Below are 18,612 nucleotides of genomic sequence, written 5' to 3'. Positions count from 1 at the left end.
GGCTGGACGTGGTGGCTCATGCCTGTAATCCCAGCACTTTGGGAGGCCATGGCAGGTGGATCACAAGGTCAGGAGTTCGAGACCAGCCTGGCCAACATGGTGAAACCCTGTCTCTACTAAAAATACAAAAATTAGCTGGGTGTGGTGGCAGGTGCCTGTAATCCCAGCTACTTGGGAGGCTAAGGCAGGATAATTGCTTAAACCTGGGAGGCGGAGGTTTCTGTGAGCCGAGATCGCACCATTGAACTCCAGCCTGGGTGGCAGAGAAAGACTCTGTCTCAAAAAAAAAAAAAAAGAAAAGAAATGTGATTCCTAATGTATGGAGGTGGGGCCTGATGGGAGGTGTTTGGGTCATGGGGGTGGATCCCCCGCAAATGGCTTGGTGTCCTCCCAGAGCAGCAAGTGGGTTTTGCCTTTATTAGTTCACAGGAGAGCTGCTGGTTTAAAAAGAGCCCGGCACCTCTTCCCATTTCTCTTGCTCCCTCCCTCGCCATGTGACACACCTGTTCCCTCTTCACCTCTGCCACGAGGAAAACCCTCCTGAGGCCTTCCCCAGAAGCAGATGCTGGTGCCATGCTTGTGCAACCTGCAGAGCTGTGAGCTAAACAAACCTCTTTGCTTTATCAGTCCAGCAACATAAAACCGACGCATGGCTGTACTTTTAATATCTGTTGACTCAGAAGATACAACATGACAAAGCTGTGATTAATTCAGTAAATACATTTAAATTCTTTTTTTTTTGAGATGGAGCCTTGGTCTGTCACCCAGGTTGTACAATCATGGTCTTGCCTCACTGCAACCTCAGCCTCTTGGGTTCAAGAGATTCTCCTGCCTCCGTCTCCTGAGTAGCTGGAACTACATGTGTGTGCCATCACACTTGGCTAAATCTTTTTTTTTTTTTTTTAATTTTTAGTAGAGATAGGGTTTTGCTATGTTGGTCTGGCTGGTCTCGAACTCCTGACCTCGTGATCCACCCACATTGGCCTTCCCAAAGTGCCAGGATTACAGATGTGAGCCACCAGGCCTGGCCTTAAATTCATTTTTATTAATCTGAAAGGCGTCTATGCACACTTGCAAATTAATTAGCAGGATACAGACACGTAGCAGTCTGCAATCACTCTACACAGGTTTCCTGGATTGGGCTCCCCTTGCAGTGGCTCTCAAGCCCCAGCCTCCACCTTGAGGAAGCCGAAGGCCAGAAGATGGAAGGTAACTTAACCTCCTTAACCAGCCAATTAGTAGGTGAGAACCTGGTATTGCTGCACTGCCAGGCGACACCCAGGTAATGGTCAGGAAGCCCAGACTAGTGTAGGGAGAAACTGGCTCTCTCTCTGGAGAGGGAGAATATCCTGACCGACAGGGCTGGGCTGTTTTCACCATGCTTCCTTGTGCCTGCCCCTCCTCTGACCAGTCAGAGGAATCCGGTTAATTAATGAGGATGATTAAATAGAAGTGAAGGCCAGGTATGGTGGCTCAGGCCTGTAATCCCAGCACTTTAGGAAGCTGAGGCGGGCAGATCACCTGAGGTCAGGCGTTTGAGACCAGCCTGACCAACATGATGAAACCCTATCTCTACTAAAAATACAAAAATTAGCTGGGCATGGTGGTGTGAGCCTGTAATCCTAGCTCCTCAGGAGGCTGAGGCAGGAGAACTGCCTGAACCCAGGAGGTGGAGGTTGCGGTGAGGCAAGATCGCGCCATTTGCGCTCCAGCCTGGGTAACAGAGCAAGACTCCATCTCAAAAAAAAAAAAAAAAAAATGCAAAACCCTAGAAGAAAATCTAGGCAAAACCATTTAGGACATAGGAGTAGGCAAGGACTTCATGACCAAAACACCAAAAGCATTGGCAACAAAAGCCAAAATAGACAAATGGGACCTAATCAAACTCCACAGCTTCTGCACGGCAAAAGAAGCAGTCACTAGAGTGAATCGGCAACCAACAGAATGGGAAAAAATGTTTGCAGTTTACCCATCTGACAAAGGGCTGATATCCAGAATTTACAAAGAACCAAAACAGATTTACAAGAAAAAAACAAGCCCATTCAAAAGTGGGCAAAGGATATGAACAGACACTTTACAAAAGAAGACAAACATATGAAAAAATGCTCATCATCACTGGTCATTAGAGAAATGCAAATCAAAACTACATTGAGATACCATCTCACGCCAATTAGAATGGCGATCATTAAAAAATCTGGAGACAACAGATGCTGGAGAGGATGTGGTAAAATAGGAACACTTTTACACTGTTGGTGGGAGAGTAAATTAGTTCAACCATTGTGGAAGACAGTGTGGTGATTCCTCAAGGACCTAGACATAGAAATTCCATTTGACCCAGCAATCCCATTACTAGGTATATATCCAAAGGACTATAAATCATTCTACTATAAGGACACATGTACACGAATGTTCATTGCAGCACTGTTTACAATAGCAAAGACCTGGAATCAACCAAAATGCCCATCGATGATAGACTGGATGGGGAAAATGTGGCACATATACACCATGGAATATTATGCAGCAATCAAAAACGATGAGTTTGTGTCCTTTGTAGGGTCATGGATGAAGCTGGAGAACATCATTCTCAGCAAACTGACACAAGAACAGAAAATAAAATACCGCATGTTCTCACTCATAGGCGGGTGTTGAACAATGAGAACACATGGACACAGGGAGGGGAGCACTACACACTGGGGTCTGTTGGGGGGCATAGGGGAGGGACAGCGGGGGGTGGGGAGTTGGGGAGAGATAGCATGGGAAGAAATGCCAGATATAGGTGAAGGGGAGGAAGGCAGCAAATCACACTGCCATGTGTACCTATGCAACTATCTTGCATGTTCTTCACGTGTATCCCAAAACCTAAAATGCAATAAAAAAAAAAGTGCAAAGAGTAATTTTGCTTGTTACTCCCAAAGTGGGTTCTGGAAACCCTCCTCAGGAACAAGTTTTAGACACCCAGGCTTTTGATTTATTTGAGGAAGGCTCTTTGGGGCCTCAGAAAAGGGGAACCCCAAAGGCACAGGGGCCCATGGTGAGGCCTGGGACAAGGTCTAGGGGAGACGCATGTAGAGGGAAGCAGCTGGCGCTGAGCAGCAAGCCTGCATCCCCTCATCTTTGTCACATGGAGAGCAGTGGCTGCAGCAAGCCATGGCCATGCTGGGCATGGTACCCACGCTAAGGCCTCCCATCAGAGACCCGCATATCACCATGGGGCCTCCAGCACACACTCAAGCAAATTACTCTATGCAACAGTCTCATGTTAGAACCAGAGATCTGATGAACCCCCAAAGCAGGGTGGGGTCCCCGATACTGACAGGCGGTGGCATGTGGATGCCCAGTATTGTACTTCTGTGCTTGGGAGGGACACATCTGAACTGGATTCTGGGACCCTATTTCCTTGTAAGTGCCTTTGGGTCTTTCCCGGCTACCCCAGCTGCTCTTAAGAGGCAAGAGGATGCAATAGGAGCAGTGTGGGGTTTGAGCAGAAGCCCTGGGGTGCCATCCTTGCTCTGCTATGCACCTCGGCCTGACGGTGACTCTCCTTTGAACCACAGTCTCCTCATTCAAGAATGGAGATAAAGATCCCTGCCACCTGGCATTTCTGTAAAGATCAAGTGGACGGGATACATGAATGCTTTTAGCAATCTGCAAAATGCTCATCAAATGCTAGTGATTGTTCCTTTGAAAATCTAAGCACAGCCTGTACAATACTTGGAATATAAATTGAGCAGACATATTGGGAGTAGTTTTAGGTTATGCTTATGTGTCCTTTATTTAGAAAAACAATACTTAGGTGGGTGTGGTGGCTCATACCTGTAATCCCAGCACTTTGGGAGGTTGAGGTGGGAGGATCACCTGAAGTTAAGAGTTCAAGATCAGCCTGACCAACATGGAGAAACCCCGTTTCTACTGAAAATACAAAATTAGCTGGGCATGGTGGCACATGCCTGTAATCTCAGCTACACGGGAGGCTGAGGCAGGAGAATTACTTGAACCCAAGAAGCAAAGGTTTCGATGAGCCAAGATCATGCCATTGCACTCTAGCCTGGGAAACAAGAGCGAAACTCCATTAAAAAAAAAAAAACAAACAACCAACCCTTGAAACACTACCTAAAAATTTCTCTGACCACTTATTTCAGTCAAACACTGGAAGATGGGGGATGCTTTATATTAAATAATTAGAATGAGGCTGGGAGCGGTGGCTCACACCTGTAATCCCAGCACTTTGGGAGGGCAAGGCGGGAGGATCACATGAGGTCAGGAGTTCAAGATTAGCCTGGGCAACATGGTGAAACCCTCTCGCTATGAAAAAACAACGAAAAATAGAAAAATTAGCTGGGCGTGGTGGTGCGCACCTGTAATCCCAGCTACTCAGGAGGCTGAAGCACGAGAATTGCTTGAACCTGGGAGGTGAAAACTGCAGTGAGCAGAAACTGTACCACTGCATTCTAGCCTGGGTGACAGAGCGAGACCCTGTCTCAACAACAACAACAACAACAAAACAACAACAACAACCAATTAGAACAAGGAAAGTGATGATGGGGTAGAAACAGATGTTTGAACATGGTTGAATTTTTGATGCATAAGGATGCTGCGGGCACTTAACCAGATGTCTGCCCTTCACTACCTGGCCGGAGTGGTACTTTTAAACCATCTGACAATGGAGAGAGGCAGCGCAGTTGTAGGGGCACACAGCTCAGTCTGCAGCTGATGCCAGGTGTGGGTGCGCTGGGCCCAAGGAGCTGGCCTCTGCTCCGGTGGCACTTGTAGTCCAGCATGGACTTGAGCAGCCACCAAGATGGAGCCCAGGCCAGTGGCCAGCAAAGGCCACTTCCCTCCACTCGGCCAGGAGGGGCTTTCCAGATCCCGGCTCCTGCCTCCTCATCTGGCCAGCTTCATCTTCCAGTGCTCCTGGTGCCCAGGGAAGCCCCAGCTGCTGGACTGCTGTTGTTAAATCCCTTCCAGGCAGAAGGAACAGAAGAAAGCTGAGTGGGCAGGTGCGGGCCCTGGAGCCTTTCTAGCTCCGGAACTTTGGGCAATTCCCTTCATCTCCCGTTTCCTTCCCTTCAAAACAGAGAAATGGAACGGGCACAGTGGCTCAAACCTGTAATCCCAGCCCTCTGGGAGGCAGGGGCAGGCGGATCACCTGACGTTGGGAGTTTGAGATCAGCCTGACCAACATGGAGAAACCCATCTCTACTAAAAATACAAAATTAGCCGGGTGTGCTGGTGCATGCCTGTAATCCCAGCTACTCGGGAGGCTGAGGCAGGTAAATCACTTGAACCTGGGAGGCGGAGGCTGTGGTGAGCTGGGATCATACCATTGCACTGCACTCCAGCCTGGGCAACAAGAGTGAAAGTGTCTCAAAAAAAAAAAAATATGGAGGAATGGCTGTATTGGTTTTCTATTGCTGCTACAACACATTACCATAAAAGTATGGCTTAAAACAATGCAATTTTATTATTTTACAGTTCTGGGTTCGAAAGTCTGGAATGGGTCCCGATGGACTAAAATCAAGGTGCCAGGAGGGCTGTGGGTGGAAGCTCTGGGCAGAGCCCGTATTCTCACCGTTTCCAGTGTCTAGAGCCATCTGCATTCCTTAGCTTGTGGCTCTTCCTGCATTTTTTTTTTTTTTTAATTTTACTTTAAGTTCTGAGATACATGTGGTGAACATGCAGGTTTGTTGCATAGGTATGCATGTGCCGTGGTGGTTTGCTGCACCAATCAACCCCTCATCTAGGTTTTAAGCCCACATGCATTAGCTATTTGTCCTAATGCTCTCCCTCCCCTTGCCCCCCACCCCCCATAGGCCCTGGTGTGTGATGTTCCCCTCCCTGTGTCCCTGTGTTCTCGTTGTTCATCTTCCACTTATGAGTGAGAACATGTGGTGTTTGGTTTTCTGTTCCTGTGTTAGTTTGCTGAGAATGATGGCTTCCAGCTTCATCCATGTCCCTGCAAAGGACATGATCTCATTCTTTTTACAGCTGCGTAGTATTCCATGGTGTGTATGTGCCACATTTTCTTTAGCCAGTCTACCACTGATAGGCATTTGGGATGGTTCCAAGTCTTTGCTATTGTGAACAGTGCTGCAATAATCATTTGTGCGCATGTGTCTTTATAGTGGAATGTTTTATAATCCTTTGGGTATATACCCAATAATGGGTCCTCCTACAGTTTTAAAGCCAGCCGTGCAGCATCCTCCACCTTCTCTCTTGGACACTCCTATCTTTCTCTTACAAGAACCACAGTGACGACACTGGGCCCACCAGGTATTCCAGGATCATCTCACCTCAGGATCCTTCCCTTAATCACACCTGCGAAATCTTTTTTGCTGTATAAGGTAACAGATCCACAAGTTCCAAGGATTAGAGTGGCCTTCTTTGGGGACCATGATTCTGCCTACCACAGTAGTCATCAGGAATAAGTAGTTCATACAACATAAGACACTTAGAGCCCGGCCGGCAGTAAGCACTTAAATAACGTGAGCCATAATCAGCATCACTTGCTCCAACAGAGCCCCCAGCCTGGAAGGCTTTTGCCTTGCACTGGCTGTGTCCCAATGGTTACATCTGGCCAAATCATGATACCTCCTTCCAGAAGCCTTCCCTGTCCTTCTGGGCCTGGCTTGGTATCCTGCTGTGCTGAGGTAGGTGTTGTCCTTGATTCTGTGTTGTGTTATAATCGCCTGTCTCCCTCACTGGATTGTAAACGTCTCAGGAGCCAAGATGGCCTCTGACTTATCTCTGCATTCCTACCCTCAGGGTGTGGCACACAGTAGCTGTCACATGTCTCCTGGATGGCTAATGGGGGAAGGCAGGTCTGTGTCCTTTGGGATGCCTAGAACCTCAGCACTGCCGTTGCTGCCTGCGGGAGGGAAGCAGTGGCGGGGGAGTCTGTATGGAGGTGTCTTCTGCTCTGGCAGAGGCAGTTCTTCAGGGTGGTAGCTGGTTTCCCCACAGAGCAGGCTCCCTCTCACCCCAGCCAGGGGAGGACAGATCCAGGTGTCCTGCCTGGGGAGGAGCCCTGGTGTCTCAGGCACATTGTGCTTACGGTGGTTAAACCCTCACAGCCCCATGAGGAGTGCGAGAGGCTGGCATAGGACACAGGAGCCTGGGGATGCTTAGGCAGGTTGGGGGGAATCAGATACCAGGAAGGACCCTCAGAAATCATCTGGTTCAATGCTTCTCAAATCTAGTGGCTGCAAAACTCAAAGATGAATTCCCAGACCCTAGCCCAGACCCACTAAGTCAGAATGTCCAGGGGGTGAGGCTCAAGAAGTGATTTTTTTGAGATGGAGTTTCGCTTCTGTTGTCCAGGCTGGAGTGCAATGGCGTGATCTCAGTTAACACAACCTCTGCCTCCTGGGTTCAAGCGATTCTCCTGCCTCAGCCTCCTGAGTACCTGGGATTACTGGCATGTGCCACCACGCCCAGCTAATTTTTCCTATTTTTAGTAGAGACACGGTTTCTTCATGTTGGTCAGGCTGGTCTCAAACTCCTGACCTCAGGTGATCCCCTGGCCTTGGCAACCCAAAGTGCTGGGATTACAGACGTGAGCCACTGCGTCCAGCAAGAAGTGATATTTTAAAAACTGCCCAAAATTTCTGGAGCCAGGTTTGGGAACCACGGCTGCATCTACCCCAGGCTTTATAGACAGGCTGTGCTACAAGTGAATGGTTCTCAAAACAGGTGTGTAAAACAAGGAACGATGCACGCAGCACTCAGCAAACCCCCCGGAAACCTCGGGCCACACAACACGACGAGTACATAAGACAGTTCTCACCAAGCTGTCTTCCGGCCTGCATGAATCCCAGCAGGGTGGAGCTGACGGCGGCCTCTCTACTTCATTGAGCCCACCAGACCTTCATACCTGAGGGTCTCTGATCCAGCCCCTCAGTGCCGCCACTCCCTGCGGGGCTCTAGGATGGGTCAAACTGCCCAGTGGGCCAGAGCTCTCCCTCCCTTTTGTGGCTGCTTGGCGGCGCCTGGGAGGTCAGAGGTCACGGGCCCAGCAGCCCCAGTCCCTGCTTGGGTGGCACACCCACAAAACAGCCAGGCTGTGAAGAGGCCCACTTTGGAATGAGAAGGGGCTACTTCTTGTGTGTCATTTTGCAAAAAGAATCTCTGTCTTGGCTGGGTGTGGTGGCTCACGTCTGTAATCCCTATACTTTGGGAGGCTGCAATGGGAGGATCACCTGATGTCAGGAGTTCGAGACCAGCCTGGCCAACATGGGGAAACCCCATATCTACTAAACATAAAAAAATTTGCTGGGCGTGGTGGCAGACACCTGTAGTCCCAGCTACTTGGGAGGCTGAGGCAGGAGAAACACTTGAACTGGGAGGTGGAGGTTGCAGCAAGCCGAGATCATGCCATTGCACTCCAGCCTGGGTGACAGACTGAGACTCTGTCTCAAAAAAAAAAAAAAAAAAGAATCTGTCTCTTCCTCTACCTTGAGTTACACTACCAAATGCTCCTTTTGGTTAATGCAGCTTTCTCATATGGAGGGGTGAACAGAAGGGGAAACCAAAAACCTATTCTGTCAGGAAGGCAGTTGGGCATAAATCAATCTGTAGGTGGAGTGCAGTGGCTCATGCCTCTAATTACAGCACTTTGGGGGGCCAAAGCAGGAGGATCACTTGAGGCTAGGAGTTCCAGACCAGCCTGGGCAACATAGTGAGACTCCATCTCTACAGTTTTCTTTTTTTGAGATGGAAGTCTTGCTCTGTCTCCAGATCGAAGTGCAGTGGCATGATCTTGGCTCACTGTAACCTCTGCCTCCTGGGTTCCAGTGATTCCCCTGCCTCAGCCTTCCAAGTAGCAGGTACACACCAAAACGCCTGGCTAGTTTTTCTGTGTGTATTTTAGTAGAGACAGGGTTTTGCCATGTTGGCCAGGATGGTCTTGATCTCCTGAGCTCGTGATCCACCCACCTTGACCTCCCAAAGTGCTGGGATTACATGTGAGTCACCATGCCTGGCCTCTACAAAAATTTTTAAAAAGAATTTAGCCTGGCATGGGAGCAGTTACCTGCAGCCCCAGCTACTTAGGAGACTGAAGTGGGACGCTCACTTGAACCGGGGAGCTAAAGATTACAACAAGCTATGATCATATCACTGCACTCCAGCCTAGGCAACAGAGCAAGACCCAGTCTCTAAAAATAAATAAAATAAATAATCAGCTAGGCGCAGTGGCTCCTGCCTGTGATCCCAGCACTTTGGGAGGCTGAGGTGGGCAGATCACCTGAGGTCAGGAGTTCAAGACCAACATGGAGCTCTGGCCAACATGGCAAAACCCCATCTCTATTAAAAACACAAAAATTAGCCAGGTGTGGTGGCCCATGCCTGTCATCCCAGCTGCTAGGAAGGCTGGGGCAGGAGAATCAGTTGAACCTGGGAAGCGCAGGTTGCAGTGAGCCAAGATCACACCACTGCACTACAGCCTGCGTGACAGAGCGAGACTCCGTCTAAAAAATAAGTAAATAATCTGTGAATCCGTCAACACTTTCACCTGCTTCCATTTTTGCTGGCACCCCGTGCATCAGAAAGTTCATTTGGGAGGTTGCCTTCACCTTCAATCAACACAGCAGATCCTCCTGCCAGCAGCCTATTTAAAATGCGAAGCACTCCTTCCCCGGCATTCTCCACTTCCCAGCCTTGTTTGATTTTTCTCTCATGCACTTACTATATCTTAAATGCTTATTTATTCATGTACCTGTTTAAACTTCTTTTGCTTTTCTGACTTCTTATCATTGGTCTGATTCCTCCACCATAATGGAACTTCTACGAGGGCGGGGATTTTTGCTTCCCCACGAAGGTTAAGGCGATCTCCCAAATGAACTGCCTGCATTTTCCTAGCCCTGGAGCTTCGAAAGTACGTCGTGGAAAAGCAACGTAACGCAGTAAGAACTGTGAGGGAAAGGAGAGAAAACCAGACCACAGGGACGTTTCATAGCTAACCACAGAGGTCCGAGGAGAACGCAGGGTGGAAGAACCTGGGGAGGGAGGCTGGGCAGGTGTCTCAGGTGTCAACCTGGCCCCTGTGCAGGTGCTGTGGGTGAGCAGCCATGGTTACCATGAAGCAGCACCAGGGCCAGCCCTACTGCCGTGAGACCACCGGTGCTTGGGGGTGGGAAAGTGTGATGGGGGGACTGAGCAAAACAGAACAGAAACTCCCTCTCGGATGGAGACGCTCGCAGGGAAGGATGATACACTGCGATTCCCCGACAGCAGCCCCCGGCAAGAGACGGTGCTAACAGTGTCCAATCCTATCCGTCAGCATCAGGGGGACAAAGGAATCATAAACAAGAGGCAGAACCGCAACTGCTTCAATGCAGGAGTGAGTCATCCAGGATGGCAAGGAGGTGGCAGGTTGGCTGTGGTTTGGCAGAGGCTGGCAGGATGGGCAGGGGGCCGGGGAGAGGGCAGGGTGGGGCTGGAGGGTCTCTTATAAGGAAATCCAGTGAGTGAAAGTCTGTGTGGGAAAGGGTGTGCCTCTTACAGAAGGATATTTGCTTTGTCCTAAACTTGCTGTGTGTTGTCTGAGGCGCAGGCCTCCCGGCTCCGTCACCACACCTTGGATCACCCCCGGCAATCTCGCCCACTGTGTGGCTTCACCTGAGTATCAACAACTTCATCCTCCAGCCTGGGTCCAGCCAGACCTCTGCTCAGCTCTGTAAGCACACGCCCCCTGGATGTCACCTCCTGACTTGGCAAGTCACACCCCCTCTCTCTACTTGCCCAGCTTCATTCACAAAACCAGGACACCCCTCGTCCATCCAGGCTCAGTCTGTGATCCCAGACACCAGCCTCTCTCTGCCCCTCCACTTCCGATCAGATGGCTGCCCCGACTGCCTCTGGGGCCAGGGCACCCGCTGGTGTTACCCAGTCTCCCTGCCCCCTCTCTCCTGCCTCCTGCTTTTGTCCTTCGCTAAACGCCAGTCACAGCCAGAGGGCCTAGGCGGGGCCTGCTGCATCCTGCTTCTGCTGGGACCACAGCCCCGGATTCCCCATTCCTCATGGTCAGTCCCGTCTTCACTCCCCGTCTCTGATCAGCCTTTCTGCTCTCTCTACTCCTCTCTTTCATGACTCTGGCCCAACCGCCTCCCCTCCCTGCCACTTGGAAAACCCTTTCTCATTTGTCTGGCTTGAAAACCCCGCCTCAGCTCACCAGGGCCAGCTCCAGACATCCTCTGTTGTCACTCCCTTTCTGCGCTGCTCTCAGGAAGAACTAATACTCCCTCTCTCTGTGCACTAACCAAGGGAAGGTGGGCTGTTTTCACACATGCATCCCCCTATAGGTTCTGGGCATTCTGGAGTGCGTGACCGCATATTACTTGTCTGTCTGTCACCAGTGCACACGGGTACCGCAGGTGTTTTCCACACATGCACTCAATGAACACCTTACAAACGTCTGGTTCACACACAGGCTTTTACGAACACATCCTTCACGTCTAGCAATATATCTATATTGAAAAAGTCCTTCCGCAGCATCCGGCAGTGAAAAGGAATGTGGCGTGGAGCAGTAATGGATAGAAAAGCTCAAAACACCAGGAAGATCCACGGTGAGGATCAGGTAGAATGGCAAATCTATGACAAAAAAAAATTTCTGTGGAATAAAAACCTGTGGCCTGGGTTCAGGCCAGCAATCAGCTTCTTTCAGACACTATCGACTGCAACAAACTCCAGCACAAGGAGAGGATCTAAAGAGAACCCTGTTCAGAGGACGCTGCCATCCAGCAGTGAGCACAGCAAACCCAAAAAGGAGGGAAACGTCAGAGCAGGGGCGGCAGGCACACTTGCTGCAGCGTGGATGGAGCACACACAAAAAGGTCTGCCCGAGAGTCCCAAAGGCACAGTTCTACAAGGTCAACCAAGTGGAGGGAATGGCACTGAAACGCCAAACTCCTACTGAAAGGTTGACAGGAACAGCCTTCCAGAGATGGGTGGGTGGCAGGGACCTAGGCACCCAGAGGTTCAGGTCAGCAGAAGACACCGGTGACGCTGTCTCCATCAGAAAAATTCAGCCACGGCCAGGCATAGTGGCTCATGCCTGTAATCCCAGTGCATTGGGAGGGTGAGTTGGGTGGATCACAAGGTTAGGAGTTCGATACCATTCTGGCCAATATGGTAAAACCCCGTCTCTACTAAAAATACAAAAATTAGCCAGGCATGGTGGTACACACCTGTAGTTCCAGCTACTTGGGAGGCTGAGGCAGGAGAATCTCTTGAACCCAGGAGGCAGATATTGCAGTGAGCTGAGATCGCCCTACTGCACTCCAGCCTGGGCGACAGAGCAAGGCTCTGTCTCAAAGAAAAAAAAAAAATTCAGCCCCGGTGGGAGGAAGCGTGTGAGACTGCCTCACCTTGATCCAGAGAGAATTCAGAGGCCAGCACCACTGCCAGTTCCTCTTTATTTCCCTTGAGGTCAGCATTTTGGGATTCTCTACTCACATCCACTGTGCGACCCCCCCATCGGCCACCTCCACGCCCACACTCCAGGCTCACCACTGCCCTCGAGCACGAGGAAGCCTGGCGGTGTCTACATCCTGCTAACACCTTCTTCCCCTGTACACACCATCGAACACATGCACCTTGTAGACTGAAGTCACTGGGTCTCCTTAACCAGGCTACGGCCCCTAATATCCTGCATGTGGCCCCACAGCTGACTGGGGGACAAATAAGCTCCTTCAGACTGGTGCAACTTCCGGGCGATATGCAAAGTTAACTGGGGCACAGAGAAAAACAGATTTTTCCCAAGATTGCGGAAGGAAAACGAAAGCCAAATAAGGACTGACTCATGCCGGTTTAGTTGGCCACAGGCTAGGGGCGGCTGAAAAGCCCTGCTGGAAATTTCCATCCAGGGTATGTGCAGGGAGGGTACCCCAGAGCCGCAGGGCAGGCAGATGGCTCCCTGGATTGGGCTGGAGAGACAGCCAGGAGGAAGAAGCCAGTTGTTAGGTGTACCTGGACCTTCACACAGACAGGGAGCCGAGGGAAGGCAGAGACCACTGATAAGGAGAGCCCTCTCTCCCCTGGGCCGCCAGAGCCCCCAGGGCCCACATGGATGTGTGGGTGTGGAAGGGTAACACATAGGCCTTTCCAAGGTGTGCTGATGACTGGTTCAGGCTGCAAAGCCAGGCTCCTTGTTCTGCTGCATGACCACTGGCCTCTAAGAGCCTGACCCCCTGGGAAGACAGAGTCCCAGCATGGGGTGGGGCATGACCACCCTACCTGCTCTTCCTGTTCATCAGTGTCTGGACCAGAGCCAGAGTCCTGCTGGGCCACCATGGAGAAGAACCCACTCTCAGTAGCCTCCCTGCCCTGCCTTGCCTCCCACCCCAATCTCAACAGCCTCTTGCTCTTTTCTTCCTGCCATCTAAGCCCTTCCATCTAAGCCCATCCATTCTCCTCTTTGGGCCTTCATACACAGGCACTGCCTTGCTAGAAATCTCTTGATTTTATAATCTGTGTGGTGAAACACCAGCAGAAACAAGAGTGAGTTTGGGTGCTGGAATTTGGGGGAACATGTAAACATTTTTTCAGCTGTAGTTGTAGAGGTGCTTGAATAAGAACGTTCGAAAGAGTTAAAAATGCTTTCCTTCTTCCTATTCCATCGCCCTGCCTCTCTTTTTTTGTTGGAGCCCATAGGGAGGGGCAGAAGACAAGGCCTTACAGCTGTCCATTAGGTAGGAGCACCAGGAGGAGGCCCAGGGGCTGATGAGAAACGCATCAAGGCACAGTTAGTGCCAGCTGGTATCACAGAAAGCAGCACCCCACCTTGTGCACAGGGGTGCTGGGGGAGAAACAATCTCTCTGGCCCAGAGGGATACTTAAAGTGCTGCTTCTATGGGCTCAGAGCACACATGTCACACCACAGAGAGCCAACCCAGCAACTCAGAGAGAAATAGTATGAGAAATCTAAGAAGCAAGAGAAACAAATCCTCCTGGGCACGGAGCCCGTGTGCAGCGCCTGAGTGTGGGTCTCTGTGCGGTCCTCCACCTTCTTCTCTTCTACGTGTCTCCGTCATTTTCACTTGTCATTTGTGCATCCTTTTCCTACATCAGCTAAAAAAGGTTCCTGGCTGGAGGTGGTGGCTCATGCCTGTAATCCTAGGACTTTGGGAGGCCGAGGTGGGTGGATCATGAGGTCATGAGTTCGAGACCAGACCGAACAACAGGGTGAAACCCCACCTCTACTAAAAATACAAAATTAGCCAGGTGTGGTGGCACATGCTTGTAATCCCTGACTCAGGAGGCTGAGGGAGGAGAATCGCTTGAACCTGGGAGGTGGAGGTTGCAGTGAGCTGAGATCATGCCCCTGTACTCCAGCCTGGGTGACAAAGCAAGACTGCATCTTGGGGGGGAAAAAAGGTTCCCACCACCCACCAAACCTGCTGGCAGAACACTCCTGGACAGAGAGGGCACAAGCAGTCACTGCTGCTTTTTGCAAATTAGACACTTGGCAGATATCCTGTGAAGATCAAAGATGATCCATCTGACACGTCCCGCCCAAGCCTGCCCTTCCTTCCCCTTGCGGCTCGCTAGCCTGGGGTCCTTGCCCTACCTGATCCTCGGAGACTGGGGCTTTGGTGGCCTGCAGACCTCAGGACCATGGAGACAAACAGTTCCTCCATAGCTCCATAGACTCTCTCACTCCTCCTGGGCTCCCAGGGCCCATTCCATAATGAGCACCTCGTCTTGGACACAGCCCACTTCCCCTTATCTGCATGGTACCTGTTATTCTGTCTGCCAAGTTCCAGCAGGGAAACTGACTGCCCACCAGCCTCCATCCAGCCTAACAAAAGCTCCTTGGCAATGAGAGGACTTTGGAACGCTCCAGCAAGCGCACTGAATGATCTCTTTGCAGGCACCCATTGTTTTCGCTGCAGTAATTTTTCCTTTTGGCAGCTTTTCTCACCTCTATTTCTTAACGTTTCCTAGAGTGAAAATTTCATTTGTGTTTTTACTTTTGATCGTTTTTTAATGGTCTTTGGCTTATTCTTTAGATGTTTTTAATCAGTTCTTACAGTCCTTCAGTAGTATTACCCTGTAATTCCTTGTTTTTTTTTTTCCCCCTGATACTCATTTAGGTTTCCTGACGTTCAATTAAAATATCCTTGCTAACCATTGTTGATAGGATATTTATGTGGTAATTGAAATGTATTAAAGAAGTTACATTTTGATTTCTGGTTTTAAAAAAGAAACAAATACTCTCTCTACCCAAATAGTACAAGTCTCTATGCCTAAGTACATCTACAATGGATAAAAATACCAAATTAAAAAAAAAGAAAACCAGCAAGATTAGATGGCAGTATATGCTCAAAAGATGTTCTGAGAACAAAAATCAGGTAATATTTTAAAGTCACTGCCTCAAAATTCCATGAAGGAAGGGCAATCTTCTGACATACATTATGAGGCATTCTCCCCTCTCCCCGCAGACACTGAGACAAACTAAGAAAAATGTGATAGTGAAATAGTGAGATACAGCTATACATAAAGGAATAAATTGTTGGTTACAGACCTTAGTCTTTGCTTTCTCCATAAGCAGCAGCTGTGTGGTAAGCGTTGGTATTAACATGCAGATCTTGGGGGGAAGGGGCATTGTACACATTCTACAGTGTTCCTGCCCTCCTGACACAGCTGTGGCACTTGCTTCCCCAGGGGTCTGGGTCCATGTTCCCACCTCATGTTCTTTATTTATTTTGAGACAAAGTCTCTCACTGTAGCTCAGGCTGGAGTGCAGTGGCATGATCTCAGCTCACTGCAACCTCTGCCTCGTGGGTTCAAGGTATTCTTGTATCCCAGCCTCCCAAGTAGCTGGGATTACAGGCATGCACCATGATGCCTGGCTAATTGTTTGTATTTTTAGTAGAGATAGGGTTTCACCATGTTGGCCAGGCCAGGATAGGGCTCCTGACCTCAAGGGATCCACCTGCCTCAGCCTCACAAAGTGCTGGGATTACAGGTGATGTTCCCACCTGATGTTCTACCATTTCAAAGAATGCACCGACTATTGAGGGGCTTCAGGGACTATCACTTTTGCTTTAAAAACTGCAAAGTGAATAAAAAACAAAATGCTTGTTTTTTTCTGGTTTCTCCACCAACAGTTTGCATGAGAAATGTCAAAGGCAGTTGTCCAGCCAATCACGGGGCTACCGGGAATGACCCTTTTGCTATGCTGCTTCTCAGCCAGCCCTGCATCCTTTACTGGCTTCCCTGGGCCTATTCATTTATTTATTTATTGGGATGGAGTCTCACTCTGTCGCCCAGGCTGCAGTGCAGTGGTTCGATCTCGGCTCACTGCAGTCTCCACCTCCTGGGTTCAAGCGATTCTTCTGCCTCAGCCTCCCCAGTAGCTGGGATTACAGGTGGTTGCCACTGCGCCCGGCTAATTTTTTTGGTAGTTCTTAGGCCATTTTATTTTAAGGCATGTGAGCACTGCAGTTGCGCATGGGGATGGAGGTCAACGGGAAGTCCACTGTCCTAAATAGTCATTTCAGCCTAAACAACCCCATGCTGAGGCTGCTCATTAACAAGCAAGGCATCGCAGTAAACCTTGTATTTGCTTTAACACCTATTTATTAAGTACCACAGCCTTCTCTTATCCTGACCCGTCACTGAGCAAACCCCACATTTCAAAAACAACCCAGTTTACAAGTACTCTGTTTCTCCGGGCCTGGAAAAGCCTTTGCATCTATCAACCTAGTTGTCCTTACAGTTGCCTCCTGCAGGGAACAGGGCCAGATCAGATGGCGGCGGGCTCCCTTCCCGCCGCACACAAACATCAGGAAAAGGAGTTGCGGAAGGAATCGAGAAGCCGGCTGCAGAGCCCAGGTCCTCCTCGCTGCTGTGAGGCAGTCGCCACGGCAATTTTCCTGTCCACTGTGGGAAGCGGCACGCTTCACCCCTGAGCAGACGAACAGGACTGGCACGTTTTAATGGGGAACACGGGCGCAGCCTGGGCGGCCTTTTGCTCCGGCTGCGAGGACCGGGCCCGGTGCCAGAATTTTAGTCCCGGGAGGCGACGGGCAGAGGAGAGACCCGGCAACTGCGGGAGCTGGGGAGGCGGCGGGAGGCCCGGCGTCCAACGTCCACTTTATCGCTTGATCGAACTTTCACGTTTTGGGGTTTCCTAACACCTTGGCCCCAAATACTCGAAATGAAGCAAATCCTAAATTAAGGAGTCTTTCCCCACGACGCTCTGTCCTCCTCCCCACATCACCCTCCCGCCGTTTAGCGTTATTTCCAAGGCAATTTAAAAAATCAAGCCAAACAAAGCTCCACGGTTGCTGCCGGGCGCGCGCGGCGAGGGCAGCACATTTCAGCACCAGCCTTGGGGACAGACGCCATCAAGGAGGGGAGGAAACCACCCTCGGCGGCTGAGGCTCCAACGTCACCTCGAATGCTCCCGAGGCGGCGTCGGGGCTGCTGGAAAGCCGGGAGGGCTTCCTCAGGCACTCCCCAGAAACATTTCCCCAGAGAAAACGCCCAACTAGCCACGCCATCTCCCGCCACTGAGGTCCTTTTCCACGGGGGACGTCCCCGCGGGGAGAACAGCAAACGCTCTGTGACCTACATTTGGAAGAGGGGAAGCCCAAGCCCCCAAGCCCCCGCCTGCCTCATGCTAGAGGGACCGGGCGCCCCCAGGCCCGGGAGCCCCTGGACGCGCTCCGAGGCGGCCGTCCACACCCGCGCGAGGGCTTCCCCGGGGCCCGGCGGGAGGTCCCGGGAGAGGAGGCCGAGGGAACCACAGGTCTTTGTGTCGCGTGCATTAGCTGGCGGGTGAGGACACTGGCGCCAGAGCCGTCTCCTCTGGTCTGGAGACTTTCTCCCCGAGTTTCCCTTCCGCGTCGGGCTGGACCGGGGCTGGGTTCTCCCCGCGGACACCTCGGGCGCCGGCCGGGCGCCTACTTACCGGGAGCGGGGTCACGCGCGGGCTTCGTCTCCTGCGCCGTGCTCGCGGGGGACGGCCAGGCCAAGCGGCATCGCTCCGTATCGGGGCGCGGGCCGGGCTCGGGTGAAACGCGCGCCTCGTGCCCCTCCCGCCGCCCGCGGGGTCTCCGCGTCCAGTCACCGGCCCCGCCCCGCGCCGCGCCTCCCGCCCTGCAGGGCCCGACCACGCGGGCCTGGGGGGTCGGGAGGACCCTCCCCCGGCCTCAGACGCTGGGGGCTTTTGCTAGGCCCCCTTTGCCGTGGGGGTCCAGGCGCGGGGCGAGCTGGCGACCCTGCGACCCTCCCCACCCAGGTTCCAAGCTGGCCGCGCCCACTTCGCTGCAGGGTCTCGCCCGGAGCCCGGGAGGGGCCGGGAAATCCCGCCCGCTGCCACCGACGTCACTGCTGCGTCATCGGGGCTCCTGCGCCGGGGCTCCGCGCTCCCCGCCCCCGGCCCAGCCCGGGCCCGCGCCCCCCGCCCCCGGCCCCATACTCGGGCCCGCGCCCCCCGCCCCCCGCCCCATACTCGGGCCCACGCCCCATGCCCCAGCAAAGGACCGTGACCCCGCCGCGCCCGCCCGGACGACCACTGAGGGGCCTCGCGATGCGGGGCCGGGACAGCTGGAGGGACTTGGAGGGCGGGGCCGGGGGGGAAATCACTGGAGGGGTCTGGGGGACTGG

General features: G+C 51.8%; 1 protein-coding gene across 2 annotated transcripts in view; it reads right to left on the bottom strand.

Annotated features, from left to right (window-relative positions):
- GNG4 (G protein subunit gamma 4) overlaps positions 1–18,260 on the bottom strand; it is an 82,553-nt gene extending 64,293 nt beyond the window's left edge. Inside the window, exon 1 of one of the 2 annotated variants that reach the window (XM_002760889.6) lies at positions 17,915–18,260. The gene's annotated coding sequence lies outside the window, so the exon portion shown is untranslated. The remainder of the gene's footprint in view (positions 1–17,914) is intronic. The other variant, XM_035280655.3, reaches the window with a different exon arrangement.
- Positions 18,261–18,612: the final 352 nt, after the last annotated feature.

The sequence above is a fragment of the Callithrix jacchus genome, chromosome 19 (genome assembly GCF_049354715.1).
Source record: "Callithrix jacchus isolate 240 chromosome 19, calJac240_pri, whole genome shotgun sequence".
Lineage (NCBI taxonomy): Eukaryota > Metazoa > Chordata > Mammalia > Primates > Cebidae > Callithrix > Callithrix jacchus.
The sequence above is the reverse complement of the archived record's forward strand: the minus strand, read 5'-3'. Positions and strand labels throughout refer to the sequence as shown.